Source organism: Pseudophryne corroboree, unplaced genomic scaffold (assembly GCF_028390025.1).
Source record: "Pseudophryne corroboree isolate aPseCor3 unplaced genomic scaffold, aPseCor3.hap2 scaffold_536, whole genome shotgun sequence".
NCBI classification, from domain to species: Eukaryota; Metazoa; Chordata; class Amphibia; order Anura; family Myobatrachidae; genus Pseudophryne; species Pseudophryne corroboree.
The window spans coordinates 270,353-292,421 of NW_026970137.1; the positions used below are offsets into that span (position 1 = coordinate 270,353).

At 34.6% G+C, this 22,069-nt stretch overlaps 3 non-coding genes across 3 annotated transcripts; all 3 read right to left on the bottom strand.

The window, feature by feature from the left end:
* Positions 1 to 8,193: 8,193 nt before the first annotated feature.
* TRNAS-ACU (transfer RNA serine (anticodon ACU)) lies at positions 8,194 to 8,267 on the bottom strand. The gene has a single exon. It is a non-coding gene; the product is annotated as a tRNA-Ser (tRNA).
* Positions 8,268 to 10,533: 2,266 nt separating this feature from the next.
* TRNAI-AAU (transfer RNA isoleucine (anticodon AAU)) lies at positions 10,534 to 10,607 on the bottom strand. The gene has a single exon. It is a non-coding gene; the product is annotated as a tRNA-Ile (tRNA).
* A 4,603-nt stretch (positions 10,608 to 15,210) lies between these two features.
* On the bottom strand, positions 15,211 to 15,284 carry TRNAS-ACU (transfer RNA serine (anticodon ACU)). The gene has a single exon. It is a non-coding gene; the product is annotated as a tRNA-Ser (tRNA).
* Between the last annotated feature and the right edge of the window lie 6,785 nt (positions 15,285 to 22,069).

The window sequence follows — 22,069 nt, forward strand, 5'->3', positions numbered from 1 at the left end:
AAAATCTGATAACAAGGTCAATTACGTCCCTGGGTGGGATTGAACCACCAACCTTTTGGTTAATAACCATACACACTAACTGATTGCGCCACAGAGACACTTTGCAAAAGTACATACTGACAAAGGCTAATAAGCATTCATCTAAAACGTTTCCTAGAAAAACTTTAAAAAGTCAATAATCTGGAGAGTTTTTGTAAGATGTTTCTTCCATCCACCAACGAAGAAACACATTGGTACTTTCCCATGATGAGTGAGTGCTTCAGGATCTCTTGCACTTACATGTGCAGCAGAGTACTGCAATGGAAGCATGCTGGGCCCATAACCCAGAGGTAGGCAGATTAAAACTATCCTCTGCTATATGCATTTTTTTTTGTTAATTAAAGTAATCCAAAACTGGGATTGATATTTTTGCTCTTTTATTTTTCATTAAAGTACAATAACTTTTACCATTTTAATTTGTTTTAATAGTATATTGAAAGTATTGTTTTCTTTTAAAAATCCACTTAATTTTCTTTACCCTATTATTAAAATGGTAATTGACAAAAACAAACTACATTGTCACCAGAAGAGCAATACAAAATGTACAAGTGATATATTAAAATCATCTTTCCAGCTTGAATTTCAATGATGCATTGGGGCAACGATTTTGTGAGAAACATTTTCACCCTTAAATAAAGATTTTCTTAATTCCTTACCTGTGTGCTAATTAGATATCACCTTGTTTTCACATTAAACAGACTTCCACGTGGCGTTAATGTTTCCTGGTGTCAACCTGTATTATTTCAGTAGACATTGAAATGAGGATGCATCTTGCTGCCTTTCCAATGAAGCAAGTTTAATTTAGTAATAGGTGAAAAACCATCCTTACAAAGGTGTTAATCAGAGACTTGGCTTTGTGGACACTTTTCAGAGAACAAATTTGTTAGTATAAAAATAAAGCCAGAAAATGAAGAGCTGTTTAATCACTCAATTGGATTTTTTTGCCAGCATATTTCTTTTTCTCTGTAACCCACTGCTAAATTGTGCTTCCTAGCTGTTTTTATAAAATCACTGAATCAAATCCAACTCTGATTACATCAGAGAAGGCCAGGTACCATACACCATAAGAGGGGGATTGAAATTTTGACTTGTCTACTTAAAGATCACCAAAATCTGATAACAAGGTCAATTACGTCCCTGGGTGGGATTGAACCACCAACCTTTTGGTTAATGACCATACACACTAACTGATTGCGCCACAGAGACACTTTGCAAAAGTACATACTGACAAAGGCTAATAAGCATTCATCTAAAACGTTTCCTAGAAAAACTTTAAAAAGTCAATAATCTGGAGAGTTTTTGTAAGATGTTTCTTCCATCAACCAACGAAGAAACACATTGGTACTTTCCCATCATGAGTGAGTGCTTCAGGATCTATTGCACTTACATGTGCAGCAGAGTACAGCAATGGAAGCATGCTGGGCACATAACCCAGAGGTAGGCAGATTGAAACTATCCTCTGTTATATGCATTTTTTTTGTTAATTAAAGTAATCCAAAACTGGGATTGATATGTTGGCTCTTTTATTTTTACTTACAGTACAATAACTTTTACCATTTTAATTTGTTTTAATAGTATATTGACAGTATTGTTTTCTTTCAAAAATCCACTTAATTTTCTTTACCCTATTATTAAAATGGTAATTGACAAAAACAAACTACATTGTCACCAGAAGAGCAATACAAAATGTACAAGTGATATATTAAAATCATCTTTCCAGCTTGAATTTCAATGATGCATTGGGGCAACGATTTTGTGAGAAACATTTTCACCCTTAAATAAAGATTTTCTTAATTCCTTATCTGTGTGCTAATTAGATATCACCTTGTTTTCACATTAAACAGACTTCCACATGAGAAAGCAGCAAGGATGCAGTGGCGTTAATGTTTCCTGGTGTCAACCTGTATTATTTCAGTAGACATTGAAATGAGGATGCATCTTGCTGCCTTTCCAATGAAGCAAGTTTAATTTAGTAATAGGTTAAAAACCATCCTTACAAAGGTGTTAATCAGAGACTTGGCTTTGTGGACACTTTTCAGAGAACAAATTTGTTAGCATAAAAATAAAGCCAGAAAATTAAGAGCTGTTTAATCACTCAATTGGATTTTTTTTGCCAGCATATTTCTTTTTCTCTGCAACCCACTGCTAAATTGTGCTTCCTAGCTGTTTTTATAAAATCACTGAATCAAATCTAACTCTGATTACATCAGAGAAGGCCAGGTACCCTACACCAGAACAGGGGGATTTGAAATTTTTACTTGTCTACTTAAAGATCACCAAAATCTGACAACAAGGTCAATTACGTCACTGGGTGGGATTGAACCACCAACCTTTTGGTTAATAGCCGTGCACACTAACTGATTGCGCCACAAAGACACTTTGCAAAAGTATATACTGACAAAGGCTAATAAGCATTCATCTAAAACGTTTCCTAGAAAAACTTTAAAAAGTCAATAATCTGGAGAGTTTTTGTAAAATGTTTCTTCCATCAACCAACGAAGAAACACATTGGTACTTTCCCATGATGAGTTAGTGCTTCAGGATCTCTTGCACTTACATGTGCAGCAGAGTACAGCAATGGAAGCATGCTGGGCCCATAACCCAGAGGTAGGCAGATTGAAACTATCCTCTGTTATATGCATTTTTTTTGTTAATTAAAGTAATCCAAAACTGGGATTGATATGTTGGCTCTTTTATTTTTACTTACAGTACAATAACTTTTACCATTTTAATTTGTTTTAATAGTATATTGACAGTATTGTTTTCTTTCAAAAATCCACTTAATTTTCTTTACCCTATTATTAAAATGGTAATTGACAAAAACAAACTACATTGTCACCAGAAGAGCAATACAAAATGTACAAGTGATATATTAAAATCATCTTTCCAGCTTGAATTTCAATGATGCATTGGGGCAACGATTTTGTGAGAAACATTTTCACCCTTAAATAAAGATTTTCTTAATTCCTTACCTGTGTGCTAATTAGATATCACCTTGTTTTCACATTAAACAGACTTCCACATGAGAAAGCAGCAAGGATGCAGTGGCGTTAATGTTTCCTGGTGTCAACCTGTATTATTTCAGTAGACATTGAATTGAGGATGCATCTTGCTGCCTTTCCAATGAAGCAAGTTTAATTTAGTAATAGGTGAAAAACCATCCCTACAAAGGTGTTAATCAGAGACTTGGCTTTGTGGACACTTTTCAGAGAACAAATTTGTTAGCATAAAAATAAAGCCAGAAAATGAAGAGCTGTTTAATCACTCAATTGGATTTTTTTTGCCAGCATATTTCTTTTTCTCTGCAACCCACTGCTAAATTGTGCTTCCTAGCTGTTTTTATAAAATCACTGAATCAAATCTAACTCTGATTACATCAGAGAAGGCCAGGTACCCTACACCATAACAGGGGGTTTGAAATTTTGACTTGTCTACTTAAAGATCACCAAAATCTGATAACAAGGTCAATTACGTCCCTGGGTGGGATTGAACCACCAACCTTTTGGTTAGTAGCCGGACACACTAACCGATTGCGCCACAGAGACACTTTGCGAAAAGTACTTACTGACAAAGTCTAATAAGCATACATCTAGAACGTTTCCTAGAAAAACTTTAAAAAGTCAATAATCTGGAGAGTTTTTGTAAGATGTTTCTTCCATCAACCAATGAAGAAACACATTGGTACTTTCCCATGATGAGTGAGTGCTTCAGGATCTCTTGCACTTACATGTGCAGCAGAGTACTGCAATGGAAGCATGCTGGGCCCATAACCCAGAGGTAGGCAGATTAAAACTATCCTTTGCTATATGCATTTTTTTTTTTGTTAATTTAAGTAATCAAAACTGGGATTGATATTTTTGCTCTTTTATTTTTACTTAAAGTACAATAACTTTTACCATTTTAATTTGTTTTAATAGTATATTGACAGTATAGTTTTCTTTAAAAAATCCACTTAATTTTCTTTACCCTATTATTAAAAGGGTAATTGACAAAAACAAACTACATTGTCACCAGAAGAGCAATACAAAATGTACAAGTGATATATTAAAATCATCTTTCCAGCTTGAATTTCAATGATGCATTGGGGCAACGATTTTGTGAGAAACATCTTCACCCTTAAATAAAGATTTTCTTAATTCCTTACCTGTGTGCTAATTAGATATCACCTTGTTTTCACATTAAACAGACTTCTACATGAGAAAGCAGCAAGGATGCAGTGGCGTTAATGTTTCCTGGTGTCAACCTGTATTATTTCAGTAGACATTGAAATGAGGATGCATCTTGCTGCCTTTCCAATGAAGCAAGTTTAACTTAGTAATAGGTGAAAAACCATCCCTACAAAGGTGTTAATCAGAGACTTGGCTTTGTGGACAATTTTCAGAGAACAAATTTGTTAGCATAAAAATAAAGCCAGAAAATGAAGAGCTGTTTAATCACTCAATTGGATTTTTTTTGCCAGCATATTTCTTTTTCTCTGCAACCCACTGCTAAATTGTGCTTCCTAGCTGTTTTTATAAAATCACTGAATCAAATCTAACTCTGATTACATCAGAGAAGGCCAGGTACCCTACACCATAACAGGGGGTTTGAAATTTTGACTTGTCTACTTAAAGATCACCAAAATCTGATAACAAGGTCAATTACATCCCTGGTTGGGATTGAACCACCAACCTTTTGGTTATTAGCCGGACACACTAACCGATTACGCCACAGAGACACTTTGCAAAAAGTACATACTGACAAAGGCTAATAAGCATACATCTAGAACGTTTCCTAGAAAAACTTTAAAAAGTCAATAATCTGGAGAGTTTTTGTAAAATGGTTCTTCCATCAACCAACGAAGAAACACATTGGTACTTTCCCATGATGACTGAGTGCTTCAGGATCTCTTGCACTTACATGTGCAGCAGAGTACTGCAATGGAAGCATGCTGGGCCCATAACCCAGAGGTAGGCAGATTGAAACTATCCTTTGCTATATGCATTTTTTTTGTTAATTTAAGTAATCAAAACTGGGATTGATATTTTTGCTCTTTTATTTTTACTTAAAGTACAATAACTTTTACCATTTTAATTTGTTTTAATAGTATATTGACAGTATAGTTTTCTTTAAAAAATCCACTTAATTTTCTTTACCCTATTATTAAAAGGGTAATTGACAAAAACAAACTACATTGTCACCAGAAGAGCAATACAAAATGTACAAGTGATATATTAAAATCATCTTTCCAGCTTGAATTTCAATGATGCATTGGGGCAACGATTTTGTGAGAAACATCTTCACCCTTAAATAAAGATTTTCTTAATTCCTTACCTGTGTGCTAATTAGATATCACCTTGTTTTCACATTAAACAGACTTCTACATGAGAAAGCAGCAAGGATGCAGTGGCGTTAATGTTTCCTGGTGTCAACCTGTATAATTTCAGTAGACATTGAAATGAGGATGCATCTTGCTGCCTTTCCAATGAAGCAAGTTTAATTTAGTAATAGGTGAAAAACCATCCCTACAAAGGTGTTAATCAGAGACTTGGCTTTGTGGACACTTTTCAGAGAACAAATTTGTTAGCATAAAAATAAAGCCAGAAAATGAAGAGCTGTTTAATCACTCAATTGGATTTTTTTTTGCCAGCATATTTCTTTTTCTCTGCAACCCACTGCTAAATTGTGCTTCCTAGCTGTTTTTATAAAATCAATGAATCAAATCTAACTCTGATTACATCAGAGAAGGCCAGGTACCCTACACCATAACAGGGGGTTTGAAATTTTGACTTGTCTACTTAAAGATCACCAAAATCTGATAACAAGGTCAATTACGTCCCTGGTTGGGATTGAACCACCAACCTTTTGGTTAGTAGCCGGACACACTAACCGATTGCGCCACAGAGACACTTTGCAAAAAGTACATACTGACAAAGGCTAATAAGCATACATCTAGAACGTTTCCTAGAAAAACTTTAAAAAGTCAATAATCTGGAGAGTTTTTGTAAGATGTTTCTTCCATCAACCAACAAAGAAACACATTGGTACTTTCCCATGATGACTGAGTGCTTCAGGATCTCTTGCACTTACATGTGCAGCAGAGTACTGCAATGAAAGCATGCTGGGCCCATAACCCAGAGGTAGGCAGATTGAAACTATCCTTTGCTATATGCATTTTTTTTTGTTAATTTAAGTAATCAAAACTGGGATTGATATTTTTGCTCTTTTATTTTTACTTAAAGTACAATAACTTTTACCATTTTAATTTGTTTTAATAGTATATTGACAGTATAGTTTTCTTTAAAAAATCCACTTAATTTTCTTTACCCTATTATTAAAAGGGTAATTGACAAAAACAAACTACATTGTCACCAGAAGAGCAATACAAAATGTACAAGTGATATATTAAAATCATCTTTCCAGCTTGAATTTCAATGATGCATTGGGGCAACGATTTTGTGAGAAACATCTTCACCCTTAAATAAAGATTTTCTTAATTCCTTACCTGTGTGCTAATTAGATATCACCTTGTTTTCACATTAAACAGACTTCTACATGAGAAAGCAGCAAGGATGCAGTGGCGTTAATGTTTCCTGGTGTCAACCTGTATTATTTCAGTAGACATTGAAATGAGGATGCATCTTGCTGCCTTTCCAATGAAGCAAGTTTAATTTAGTAATAGGTGAAAAACCATCCCTACAAAGGTGTTAATCAGAGACTTGGCTTTGTGGACACTTTTCAGAGAACAAATTTGTTAGCATAAAAATAAAGCCAGAAAATGAAGAGCTGTTTAATCACTCAATTGGATTTTTTTTTTCCAGCATATTTCTTTTTCTCTGCAACCCACTGCTTAATTGTGCTTCCTAGCTGTTTTTATAAAATCAATGAATCAAATCTAACTCTGATTACATCAGAGAAGGCCAGGTACCCTACACCATAACAGGGGGTTTGAAATTTTGACTTGTCTACTTAAAGATCACCAAAATCTGATAACAAGGTCAATTACGTCCCTGGGTGGGATTGAACCACCAACCTTTTGGTTAGTAGCCGGACATACTAACCGATTGCGCCACAGAGACACTTTGCAAAAAGTATTTACTGACAAAGGCTAATAAGCATACATCTAGAACGTTTCCTAGAAAAACTTTAAAAAGTCAATAATCTGGAGAGTTTTTGTAAGTTGTTTCTTCCATCAACCAACGAAGAAACACATTGGTACTTTCCCATGATGACTGAGTGCTTCAGGATCTCTTGCACTTACATGTGCAGCAGAGTACTGCAATGGAAGCATGCTGGGCCCATAACCCAGAGGTAGGCAGATTGAAACTATCCTTTGCTATATGCATTTTTTTTGTTAATTTAAGTAATCAAAACTGGGATTGATATTTTTGCTCTTTTATTTTTACTTAAAGTACAATAACTTTTACCATTTTAATTTGTTTTAATAGTATATTGACAGTATAGTTTTCTTTAAAAAATCCACTTAATTTTCTTTACCCTATTATTAAAAGGGTAATTGACAAAAACAAACTACATTGTCACCAGAAGAGCAATACAAAATGTACAAGTGATATATTAAAATCATCTTTCCAGCTTGAATTTCAATGATGCATTGGGGCAACGATTTTGTGAGAAACATCTTCACCCTTAAATAAAGATTTTCTTAATTCCTTACCTGTGTGCTAATTAGATATCACCTTGTTTTCACATTAAACAGACTTCTACATGAGAAAGCAGCAAGGATGCAGTGGCGTTAATGTTTCCTGGTGTCAACCTGTATTATTTCAGTAGACATTGAAATGAGGATGCATCTTGCTGCCTTTCCAATGAAGCAAGTTTAATTTAGTAATAGGTGAAAAACCATCCCTACAAAGGTGTTAATCAGAGACTTGGCTTTGTGGACACTTTTCAGAGAACAAATTTGTTAGCATAAAAATAAAGCCAGAAAATGAAGAGCTGTTTAATCACTCAATTGGATTTTTTTTTGCCAGCATATTTCTTTTTCTCTGCAACCCACTGCTAAATTGTGCTTCCTAGCTGTTTTTATAAAATCAATGAATCAAATCTAACTCTGATTACATCAGAGAAGGCCAGGTACCCTACACCATAACAGGGGGTTTGAAATTTTGACTTGTCTACTTAAAGATCACCAAAATCTGATAACAAGGTCAATTACGTCCCTGGGTGGGATTGAACCACCAACCTTTTGGTTAGTAGCCGGACACACTAACCAATTGCGCCACAGAGACACTTTGCAAAAAGTACATACTGACAAAGGCTAATAAGCATACATCTAGAACGTTTCCTAGAAAAACTTTAAAAAGTCAATAATCTGGAGAGTTTTTGTAAGATGTTTCTTCCATCAACCAACGAAGAAACACATTGGTACTTTCCCATGATGACTGAGTGCTTCAGGATCTCTTGCACTTACATGTGCAGCAGAGTACTGCAATGGAAGCATGCTGGGCCCATAACCCAGAGGTAGGCAGATTGAAACTATCCTTTGCTATATGCATTTTTTTTGTTAATTTAAGTAATCAAAACTGGGATTGATATTTTTGCTCTTTTATTTTTACTTAAAGTACAATAACTTTTACCATTTTAATTTGTTTTAATAGTATATTGACAGTATAGTTTTCTTTAAAAAATCCACTTAATTTTCTTTACCCTATTATTAAAAGGGTAATTGACAAAAACAAACTACATTGTCACCAGAAGAGCAATACAAAATGTACAAGTGATATATTAAAATCATCTTTCCAGCTTGAATTTCAATGATGCATTGGGGCAACGATTTTGTGAGAAACATCTTCACCCTTAAATAAAGATTTTCTTAATTCCTTACCTGTGTGCTAATTAGATATCACCTTGTTTTCACATTAAACAGACTTCTACATGAGAAAGCAGCAAGGATGCAGTGGCGTTAATGTTTCTTGGTGTCAACCTGTATTATTTCAGTAGACATTGAAATGAGGATGCATCTTGCTGCCTTTCCAATGAAGCAAGTTTAATTTAGTAATAGGTGAAAAACCATCCCTACAAAGGTGTTAATCAGAGACTTGGCTTTGTGGACACTTTTCAGAGAACAAATTTGTTAGCATAAAAATAAAGCCAGAAAATGAAGAGCTGTTTAATCACTCAATTGGATTTTTTTTTGCCAGCATATTTCTTTTTCTCTGCAACCCACTGCTAAATTGTGCTTCCTAGCTGTTTTTATAAAATCAATGAATCAAATCTAACTCTGATTACATCAGAGAAGGCAAGGTACCCTACACCATAAGAGGGGGTTTGAAATTTTGACTTGTCTACTTAAAGATCACCAAAATCTGATAACAAGGTCAATTACGTCCCTGGGTGGGATTGAACCACCAACCTTTTGGTTAGTAGCTGGACACACTAACCGATTGCGCCACAGAGACACTTTGCAAAAAGTATATACTGACAAAGGCTAATAAGCATACATCTAGAACGTTTCCTAGAAAAACTTTAAAAAGTCAATAATCTGGAGAGTTTTTGTAAGATGTTTCTTCCATCAACCAACGAAGAAACACATTGGTACTTTCCCATGATGACTGAGTGCTTCAGGATTTCTTGCACTTACATGTGCAGCAGAGTACTGCAATGGAAGCATGCTGGGCCCATAACCCAGAGGTAGGCAGATTGAAACTATCCTTTGCTATATGCATTTTTTTTGTTAATTGAAGTAATCAAAACTGGGATTGATATTTTTGCTCTTTTATTTTTACTTAAAGTACAATAACTTTTACCATTTTAATTTGTTTTAATAGTATATTGACAGTATAGTTTTCTTTAAAAAATCCACTTAATTTTCTTTACCCTATTATTAAAAGGGTAATTGACAAAAACAAACTACATTGTCACCAGAAGAGCAATACAAAATGTACAAGTGATATATTAAAATCATCTTTCCAGCTTGAATTTCAATTATGCATTGGGGCAACGATTTTGTGAGAAACATCTTCATTCTTAAATAAAGATTTTCTTAATTCCTTACCTGTGTGCTAATTAGATATCACCTTGTTTTCACATTAAACAGACTTCTACATGAGAAAGCAGCAAGGATGCAGTGGCGTTAATGTTTCTTGGTGTCAACCTGTATTATTTCAGTAGACATTGAAATGAGGATGCATCTTGCTGCCTTTCCAATGAAGCAAGTTTAATTTAGTAATAGGTGAAAAACCATCCCTACAAAGGTGTTAATCAGAGACTTGGCTTTGTGGACACTTTTCAGAGAACAAATTTGTTAGCATAAAAATAAAGCCAGAAAATGAAGAGCTGTTTAATCACTCAATTGGATTTTTTTTTGCCAGCATATTTCTTTTTCTCTGCAACCCACTGCTAAATTGTGCTTCCTAGCTGTTTTTATAAAATCAATGAATCAAATCTAACTCTGATTACATCAGAGAAGGCCAGGTACCCTACACCATAACAGGGGGTTTGAAATTTTGACTTGTCTACTTAAAGATCACCAAAATCTGATAACAAGGTCAATTATGTCCCTGGGTGGGATTGAACCACCAACCTTTTGGTTATTAGCCGGACACACTAACCGATTGCGCCACAGAGACACTTTGCAAAAAGTACATACTGACAAAGGCTAATAAGCATACATCTAGAACGTTTCCTAGAAAAACTTTAAAAAGTCAATAATCTGGAGAGTTTTTGTAAGATGTTTCTTCCATCAACCAACGAAGAAACACATTGGTACTTTCCCATGATGACTGAGTGCTTCAGGATCTCTTGCACTTACATGTGCAGCAGAGTATTGCAATGGAAGCATGCTGGGCCCATAACCCAAAGGTAGGCAGATTGAAACTATCCTTTGCTATATGCATTTTTTTTTGTTAATTTAAGTAATCAAAACTGGGATTGATATTTTTGCTCTTTTATTTTTACTTAAAGTACAATAACTTTTACCATTTTAATTTGTTTTAATAGTATATTGACAGTATAGTTTTCTTTAAAAAATCCACTTAATTTTCTTTACCCTATTATTAAAAGGGTAATTGACAAAAACAAACTACATTGTCACCAGAAGAGCAATACAAAATGTACAAGTGATATATTAAAATCATCTTTCCAGCTTGAATTTCAATGATGCATTGGGGCAACGATTTTGTGAGAAACATCTTCACCCTTAAATAAAGATTTTCTTAATTCCTTACCTGTGTGCTAATTAGATATCACCTTGTTTTCACATTAAACAGACTTCCACATGAGAAAGCAGCAAGGATGCAGTGGCGTTAATGTTTCCTGGTGTCAACCCGTATTATTTCAGTAGACATTGAAATGAGGATGCATCTTGCTGCCTTTCCAATGAAGCAAATTTAATTTAGTAATAGGTGAAAAACCATCCCTACAAAGGTGTTAATCAGAGACTTGGCTTTTTGGACACTTTTCAGAGAACAAATTTGTTAGCATAAAAATAAAGCCATACAATGAAGAGCTGTTTAATCACTCAATTGGATTTTTTTGCCAGCATATTTCTTTTTCTCTGCAACCCACTGCTAAATTGTGCTTCCTAGCTGTTTTTATAAAATCACTGAATCAAATCTAACTCTGATTACATCAGAGAAGGCCAGGTACCCTACACCATAAGAGGGGGTTTGAAATGTTGACTTGTCTACTTAAAGATCACCAAAATCTGATCATAAGGTCAATTACGTCCCTGGGTGGGATTGAACCACCAACTTTTTGGTTTATAGCCGTTCACACTAACTGATTGCGCCACAGAGACACTTTGCAAAAGTATATACTGACAAAGGCTAATAAGCATTCATCTAAAACGTTTCCTAGAAAAACTTTAAAAAGTCAATAATCTGGAGAGTTTTTGTAAGATGTTTCTTCCATCCACCAACGAAGAAACACATTGGTACTTTCCCATGATGAGTGAGTGCTTCAGGATCTCTTGCACTTACATGTGCAGCAAAGTACTGCAATGGAAGCATGCTGGGCCCATAACCCAGAGGTAGGCAGATTAAAACTATCCTCTGCTATATGCATATTTTTTTGTTAATTAAAGTAATCCAAAACTGGGATTGATATTTTTGCTCTTTTATTTTTCATTAAAGTACAATAACTTTTACCATTTTAATTTGTTTTAATAGTATATTGAAAGTATTATTTTCTTTAAAAAATCCACTTAATTTTCTTTACCCTATTATTAAAATGGTAATTGACAAAAACAAACTACATTGTCACCAGAAGAGCAATACAAAATGTACAAGTGATATATTAAAATCATCTTTCCAGTTTGAATTTCAATGATGCATTGGGGCAACGATTTTGTGAGAAACATCTTCACCCTTAAATAAAGATTTTCTTAATTCCTTACCTGTGTGCTAATTAGATATCACCTTGTTTTCACATTAAACAGACTTCCACATGAGAAAGCAGCAAGGATGCAGTGGCGATAATGTTTCCTGGTGTCAACCTGTATTTTTTCAGTAGACATTGAAAAGAGGATGCATCTTGCTGCCTTTCCAATGAAGCAAGTTTAATTTAGTAATAGGTGAAAAACCATCCTTACAAAGGTGTTAATCAGAGACTTGGCTTTGTGGACACTTTTCAGAGAACAAATTTGTTAGCATAAAAATAAAGCCAGAAAATGAAGAGCTGTTTAATCACTCAATTGGATTTTTTTGCCAGCATATTTCTTTTTCTCTGCAACCCACTGCTAAATTGTGCTTCCTAGCTGTTTTTATAAAATCACTGAATCAAATCTAACTCTGATTACATCAGAGAAGGCCAGGTACCCTACACCATAAGAGGGGGTTTGAAATTTTGACTTGTCTACTTAAAGATCACCAAAATCTGATAACAAGGTCAATTACGTCCCTGGGTGGGATTGAACCACCAACCTTTTGGTTTATAGCCGTTCACACTAACTGATTGCGCCACAGAGACACTTTGCAAAAGTATATACTGACAAAGGCTAATAAGCATTCATCTAAAACGTTTCCTAGAAAAACTTTAAAAAGTCAATAATCTGGAGAGTTTTTGTAAGATGTTTCTTCCATCCACCAACGAAGAAACACATTGGTACTTTCCCATGATGAGTGAGTGCTTCAGGATCTCTTGCACTTACATGTGCAGCAAAGTACTGCAATTGAAGCATGCTGGGCCCATAACCCAGAGGTAGGCAGATTAAAACTATCCTCTGCTATATGCATATTTTTTTGTTAATTAAAGTAATCCAAAACCGGGATTGATATTTTGGCTCTTTTATTTTTATTTAAAGTACAATAACTTTTACCATTTTAATTTGTTTTAATAGTATATTGAAAGTATTATTTTCTTTAAAAAATCCACTTAATTTTCTTTACCCTATTATTAAAATGGTAATTGACAAAAACAAACTACATTGTCACCAGAAGAGCAATACAAAATGTACAAGTGATATATTAAAATCATCTTTCCAGCTTGAATTTCAATGATGCATTGGGGCAACGATTTTGTGAGAAACATCTTCACCCTTAAATAAAGATTTTCTTAATTCCTTACCTGTGTGCTAATTAGATATCACCTTGTTTTCACATTAAACAGACTTCTACATGAGAAAGCAGCAAGGATGCAGTGGCGGTAATGTTTCCTGGTGTCAACCTGTATTATTTCAGTAGACATTGAAATGAAGATGCATCTTGCTGCCTTTCCAATGAAGCAAGTTTAATTTAGTAATAGGTGAAAAACCATCCCTACAAAGGTGTTAATCAGAGACTTGGCTTTGTGGACACTTTTCAGAGAACAAATTTGTTAGCATAAAAATAAAGCCAGAAAATGAAGAGCTGTTTAATCACTCAATTGGATTTTTTTTGCCAACATATTTCTTTTTCTCTGCAACCCACTGCTAAATTGTGCTTCCTAGCTGTTTTTATTAAATCACTGAATCAAATCTAACTCTGATTACATCAGAAAAGGCCAGGTACCCTACACCATAACAGGGGGTTTGAAATTTTGACTTGTCTACTTAAAGATCACCAAAATCTGATAACAAGGTCAATTACGTCCCTGGGTGGGATTGAACCACCAACCTTTTGGTTAGTAGCCGGACACACTAACCGATTGCGCCACAGAGACACTTCGCAAAAAGTACATACTGACAAAGGCTAATAAGCATACATCTAGAACGTTTCCTAGAAAAACTTTAAAAAGTCAATAATCTGGAGAATTTTTGTAAAATGTTTCTTCCATCAACCAACGAAGAAACACATTGGTACTTTCCCATGATGAGTGAGTGCTTCAGGATCTCTTGCACTTACATGTGCAGCAGAGTACTGCAATGGAAGCATGCTGGGCCCATAACCCAGAGGTAGGCAGATTGAAACTATCCTTTGCTATATGCATTTTTTTTGTTAATTTAAGTAATCAAAACTGGGATTGATATTTTTGCTCTTTTATTTTTACTTGAAGTACAATAACTTTTACCATTTTAATTTGTTTGAATAGTATATTGACAGTATAGTTTTCTTTAAAAAATCAACTTAATTTTCTTTACCCTATTATTAAAAGGGTAATTGACAAAAACAAACTACATTGTCACCAGAAGAGCAATACAAAATGTACAAGTGATATATTAAAATCATCTTTCCAGCTTGAATTTCAATGATGCATTGGGGCAACGATTTTGTGAGAAACATCTTCACCCTTAAATAAAGATTTTCTTAATTCCTTACCTGTGTGCTAATTAGATATCACCTTGTTTTCACATTAAACAGACTTCCACATGAGAAAGCAGCAAGGATGCAGTGGCGTTAATGTTTCCTGGTGTCAACCTGTATTATTTCAGTAGAAATTGAAATGAGGATGCATCTTGCTGCCTTTCCAATGAAGCAAGTTTAATTTAGTAATAGGTGAAAAACCATCCCTACAAAGGTGTTAATCAGAGACTTGGCTTTGTGGACACTTTTCAGAGAACAAATTTGTTAGCATAAAAATAAAGCCAGAAAATGAAGAGCTGTTTAATCACTCAATTGGATTTTTTTTCCCAGCATATTTCTTTTTCTCTGCAACCCACTGCTAAATTGTGCTTCCTATCTGTTTTTATAAAATCACTGAATCAAATCTTACTCTGATTACATCAGAGAAGGCCAGGTACCCTACACCATAACAGGGGGTTTGAAATTTTGACTTGTCTACTTAAAGATCACCAAAATCTGATAACAAGGTCAATTACATCCCTGGGTGGGATTGAACCACCAACCTTTTGGTTAGTAACCAGACACACTAACCGATTGCGCCACAGAGACACTTTGTAAAAAGTACGTACTGACAAAGGCTAATAAGCATACATCTAGAACGTTTCCTAGAAAAACTTTAAAAAGTCAATAATCTGGAGAGTTTTTGTAAGATGTTTCTTCCATCAACCAACGAAGAAACACATTGGTACTTTCCTATGATGAGTGAGTGCTTTAGGATCTCTTGCACTTACATGTGCAGCAGAGTACTGCAATGGAAGCATGCTGGGCCCATAACCCAGAGGTAGGCAGATTGAAACTATCCTTTGCTATATGCATTTTTTTTGTTAATTTAAGTAATCAAAACTGGGATTGATATTTTTGCTCTTTTATTTTTACTTAAGGTACAATAACTTTTACCATTTTAATTTGTTTTAATAGTATATTGACAGTATAGTTTTCTTTAAAAAATCCACTTAATTTTCTTTACCCTATTATTAAAAGGGTAATTGACAAAAACAAACTACATTGTCACCAGAAGAGCAATACAAAATGTACAAGTGATATATTAAAATCATCTTTCCAGCTTGAATTTCAATGATGCATTGGGGCAACGATTTTGTGAGAAACATCTTCACCCTTAAATAAAGATTTTCTTAATTCCTTACCTGTGTGCTAATTAGATATCACCTTGTTTTCACATTACACAGACTTCTACATGAGAAAGCAGCAAGGATGCAGTGGCGTTAATGTTTCCTGGTGTCAACCTGTATTATTTCAGTAGACATTGAAATGAGGAAGCATCTTACTGCCTTTCCAATGAAGCAAGTTTAATTTAGTAATAGGTGAAAAAGCATCCCTACAAAGGTGTTAATCAGAGACTTGGCTTTGTGGAGACTTTTCAGAGAACAAATTTGTTAGCATAAAAATAAAGCCAGAAAATGAAGAGCTGTTTAATCACTCAATTGGATTTTTTTGCCAGCATATTTCTTTTTCTCTGCAACCCACTGCTAAATTGTGCTTCCTAGCTATTTTTATAAAATCACTGAATCAAATCTAACTCTGATTACATCAGAGAAGGCCAGGTACCCTACACCATAAGAGGAGGTTTGAAATTTTGACTTGTCTACTTAAAGATCACCAAAATCTGATAACAAGTTCAATTACGTCCCTGGGTGGGATTGAACCACCAACCTTTTGGTTAGTAGCTGGACACACTAACCGATTGCGCCACAGAGACACTTTGCAAAAAGTATATACTGACAAAGGCTAATAAGCATACATCTAGAACGTTTCCTAGAAAAACTTTAAAAAGTCAATAATCTGGAGAGTTTTTGTAAGATGTTTCTTCCATCAACCAACGAAGAAACACATTGGTACTTTCCCATGATGAGTGAGTGCTTCAGGATCTCTTGCACTTACATGTGCAGCAGAGTACTGCAATGGAAGCATGCTGGGCCCATAACCCAGAGGTAGGCAGATTGAAACTATCCTTTGCTATATGCATTTTTTTTTTGTTAATTTAAGTAATCAAAACTGGGATTGATATTTTTGCTCTTTTATTTTTACTTAAAGTACAATAACTTTTACCATTTTAATTTGTTTTAATAGTATATTGACAGTATAGTTTTCTTTAAAAAATCCACTTAATTTTCTTTACCCTATTATTAAAAGGGTAATTGACAAAAACAAACTACATTGTCACCAGAAGAGCAATACAAAATGTACAAGTGATATATTAAAGTCATCTTTCCAGCTTGAATTTCAATGATGCATTGGGGCAACGATTTTGTGAGAAACATCTTCACCCTTAAATAAAGATTTTCTTAATTCCTTACCTGTGTGCTAATTAGATATCACCTTGTTTTCACATTAAACAGACTTCTACATGAGAAAGCAGCAAGGATGCAGTGGCGTTAATGTTTCCTGGTGTCAACCTGTATTATTTCAGTAGACATTGAAATGAGGATGCATCTTGCTGCCTTTCCAATGAAGCAAGTTTAATTTAGTAATAGGTGAAAAACCATCCCTACAAAGGTGTTAATCAGAGACTTGGCTTTGTGGACACTTTTTAGAGAACAAATTTGTTAGCATAAAAATAAAGGCAGAAAATGAAGAGCTGTTTAATCACTCAATTGGATTTTTCTGCCAGCATATTTTTTTTCTCTGCAACCCATTGCTAAATTGTGCTTCCTAGCTGTTTTTTATAAAATCACTGAATCAAATCTAACTCTGATTACATCAGAGAAGGCCAGGTACCCTACACCATAAGAGGGGGTTTGAAATTTTGACTTGTCTACTTAAATATCACCAAAACCTGATCACAAGGTCAATTATGTCCCTGGGTGGGATTGAACCACCAACCTTTTGGTTAGTAGCCGGACACACTAACCGATTGCGCCACAGTGACACTTTGCAAAAAGTGCATACTGACAAAGGCTAATAAGCATTCATCTAGAACATTTCCTAGAAAAACTTTAAAAAGTCAATAATCTGGAGAGTTTTTGTAAGAATTTTCTTAAATCAACCAACGAAGAAACAAATTGGTACTTTCCCATGATGAGTGAGTGCTTCAGGATCTCTTGCACTTACATGTGCAGCAGAGTACTGCAATGGAAGCATGCTGGGCCCATTACCCAGAGGTAGGCAGATTGAAACTATCCTCTGCTATATGCATTTTTTTTGTTAATTAAAGTAATCCAAAACTGGGATTGATATGTTAGCTATTTTATGTTTACTTAAAGTACAATAACTTTTACCATTTTAATATGTTTTAATAGTATATTGACAGTATTGTTTTCTTTCAAAAATCCACTTAATTTTCTTTACCCTATTATTAAAATGGTAATTGACAAAAACAAACTACATTGTCACCAGAAGAGCAATACAAAATGTACAAGTGATATATTAAAATCATCTTTCCAGCTTGAATTTCAATGATGCATTGGGGCAACGATTTTGTGAGAAACATCTTCACCCTTAAATAAAGATTTTCTTAATTCCTTACCTGTGTGCTAATTAGATATCACCTTGTTTTCACATTAAACAGACTTCCACATGAGAAAGCAGCAAGGATGCAGTGGCGTTAATGTTTCCTGGTGTCAACCTGTATTATTTCAGTAGAAATTGAAATGAGGATGCATCTTGCTGCCTTTCCAATGAAGCAAGTTTAATTTAGTAATAGGTGAAAAACCATCCCTACAAAGGTGTTAATCAGAGACTTGGCTTTGTGGACACTTTTCAGAGAACAAATTTGTTAGCATAAAAATAAAGCCAGAAAATGAAGAGCTGTTTAATCACTCAATTGGATTTTTTTTTGCCAGCATATTTCTTTTTCTCTGCAACCCACTGCTAAATTGTGCTTCCTAGCTGTTTTTATAAAATCAATGAATCAAATCTAACTCTGATTACATCAGAGAAGGCCAGGTACCCTACACCATAACAGGGGGTTTGAAATTTTGACTTGTCTACTTAAAGATCACCAAAATCTGATAACAAGGTCAATTACGTCCCTGGGTGGGATTGAACCACCAACCTTTTGGTTAGTAGCTGGACACACTAACCGATTGCGCCACAGAGACACTTTGCAAAAAGTATATACTGACAAAGGCTAATAAGCATACATCTAGAACGTTTCCTAGAAAAACTTTAAAAAGTCAATAATCTGGAGAGTTTTTGTAAGATGTTTCTTCCATCAACCAACGAAGAAACACATTGGTACTTTCCCATGATGAGTGAGTGCTTCAGGATCTCTTGCACTTACATGTGCAGCAGAGTACTGCAATGGAAGCATGCTGGGCCCATAACCCAGAGGTAGGCAGATTGAAACTATCCTTTGCTATATGCATTTTTTTTTGTTAATTTAAGTAATCAAAACTGGGATTGATATTTTTGCTCTTTTATTTTTACTTAAAGTACAATAACTTTTACCATTTTAATTTGTTTTAATAGTATATTGACAGTATAGTTTTCTTTAAAAAATCCACTTAATTTTCTTTACCCTATTATTAAAAGGGTAATTGACAAAAACAAACTACATTGTCACCAGAAGAGCAATACAAAATGTACAAGTGATATATTAAAATCATCTTTCCAGCTTGAATTTCAATGATGCATTGGGGCAACGATTTTGTGAGAAACATCTTCACCCTTAAATAAAGATTTTCTTAATTCCTTACCTGTGTGCTAATTAGATATCACCTTGTTTTCACATTAAACAGACTTCCACATGAGAAAGCAGCAAGGATGCAGTGGCGTTAATGTTTCCTGGTGTCAACCTGTATTATTTCAGTAGACATTGAAATGAGGATGCATCTTGCTGCCTTTCCAATGAAGCAAGTTTAATTTAGTAATAGGTGAAAAACCATCCCTACAAAGGTGTTAATCAGAGACTTGGCTTTGTGGACACTTTTTAGAGAACAAATTTGTTAGCATAAAAATAAAGGCAGAAAATGAAGAGCTGTTTAATCACTCAATTGGATTTTTCTGCCAGCATATTTTTTTTCTCTGCAACCCATTGCTAAATTGTGCTTCCTAGCTGTTTTTTATAAAATCACTGAATCAAATCTAACTCTGATTACATCAGAGAAGGCCAGGTACCCTACACCATAAGAGGGGGTTTGAAATTTTGACTTGTCTACTTAAATATCACCAAAACCTGATCACAAGGTCAATTATGTCCCTGGGTGGGATTGAACCACCAACCTTTTGGTTAGTAGCCGGACACACTAACCGATTGCGCCACAGTGACACTTTGCAAAAAGTACATACTGACAAAGGCTAATAAGCATTCATCTAGAACATTTCCTAGAAAAACTTTAAAAAGTCAATAATCTGGAGAGTTTTTGTAAGAATTTTCTTAAATCAACCAACGAAGAAACAAATTGGTACTTTCCCATGATGAGTGAGTGCTTCAGGATCTCTTGCACTTACATGTGCAGCAAAGTACTGCAATGGAAGCATGCTGGGCCCATTACCCAGAGGTAGGCAGATTGAAACTATCCTTTGCTATATGCATTTTTTTTGTTAATTAAAGTAATCCAAAACTGGGATTGATATGTTAGCTATTTTATGTTTACTTAAAGTACAATAACTTTTACCATTTTAATTTGTTTTAATAGTATATTGACAGTATTGTTTTCTTTCAAAAATCCACTTAATTTTCTTTACCCTATTATTAAAATGGTAATTGACAAAAACAAACTACATTGTCACCAGAAGAGCAATACAAAATGTACAAGTGATATATTAAAATCATCTTTCCAGCTTGAATTTCAATGATGCATTGGGGCAATGATTTTGTGAGAAACATCTTCACCCTTAAATAAAGATTTTCTTAATTCCTTACCTGTGTGCTAATTAGATATCACCTTGTTTTCACATTAAACAGACTTCCACATGAGAAAGCAGCAAGGATGCAGTGGCGTTAATGTTTCCTGGTGTCAACCTGTATTATTTCAGTAGAAATTGAAATGAGGATGCATCTTGCTGCCTTTCCAATGAAGCAAGTTTAATTTAGTAATAGGTGAAAAACCATCCCTACAAAGGTGTTAATCAGAGACTTGGCTTTGTGGACACTTTTCAGAGAACAAATTTGTTAGCATAAAAATAAAGCCAGAAAATGAAGAGCTGTTTAATCACTCAATTGGATTTTTTTTTTGCCAGCATATTTCTTTTTCTCTGCAACCCACTGCTAAATTGTGCTTCCTAGCTGTTTTTATAAAATCAATGAATCAAATCTAACTACATCAGAGAAGGCCAGGTACCCTACACCATAACAGGGGGTTTGAAATTTTGACTTGTCTACTTAAAGATCACCAAAATCTGATAACAAGGTCAATTACGTCCCTGGGTGGGATTGAACCACCAACCTTTTGGTTAGTAGCCGGACACACTAACCGATTGCGCCACAGAGACACTTTGCAAAAAGTACATACTGACAAAGGCTAATAAGCATACATCTAGAACGTTTCCTAGAAAAACTTTAAAAAGTCAATAATCTGGAGAGTTATTGTAAGATGTTTCTTCCATCAACCAACGAAGAAACACATTGGTACTTTCCCATGATGACTGAGTGCTTCAGGATCTCTTGCACTTACATGTGCAGCAGAGTACTGCAATGGAAGCATGCTGGGCCCATAACCCAGAGGTAGGCAGATTGAAACTATCCTTTGCTATATGCATTTTTTTTGTTAATTTAAGTAATCAAAACTGGGATTGATATTTTTGCTCTTTTATTTTTACTTAAAGTACAATAACTTTTACCATTTTAATTTGTTTTAATAGTATATTGACAGTATAGTTTTCTTTAAAAAATCCACTTAATTTTCTTTACCCTATTATTAAAAGGGTAATTGACAAAAACAAACTACATTGTCACCAGAAGAGCAATACAAAATGTACAAGTGATATATTAAAATCATCTTTCCAGCTTGAATTTCAATGATGCATTGGGGTAACGATTTTGTGAGAAACATCTTCACCCTTAAATAAAGATTTTCTTAATTCCTTACCTGTGTGCTAATTAGATATCACCTTGTTTTCACATTAAACAGACTTCTACATGAGAAAGCAGCAAGGATGCAGTGGCGTTAATGTTTCCTGGTGTCAACCTGTATTATTTCAGTAGACATTGAAATGAGGATGCATCTTGCTGCCTTTCCAATGAAGCAAGTTTAATTTAGTAATAGGTGAAAAACCATCCCTACAAAGGAGTTAATCAGAGACTTGGCTTTGTGGACACTTTTCAGAGAACAAATTTGTTAGCATAAAAATAAAGTCAGAAAATGAAGAGCTGTTTAATCACTCAATTGGATTTTTTTTTGCCAGCATATTTCTTTTTCTCTGCAACCCACTGC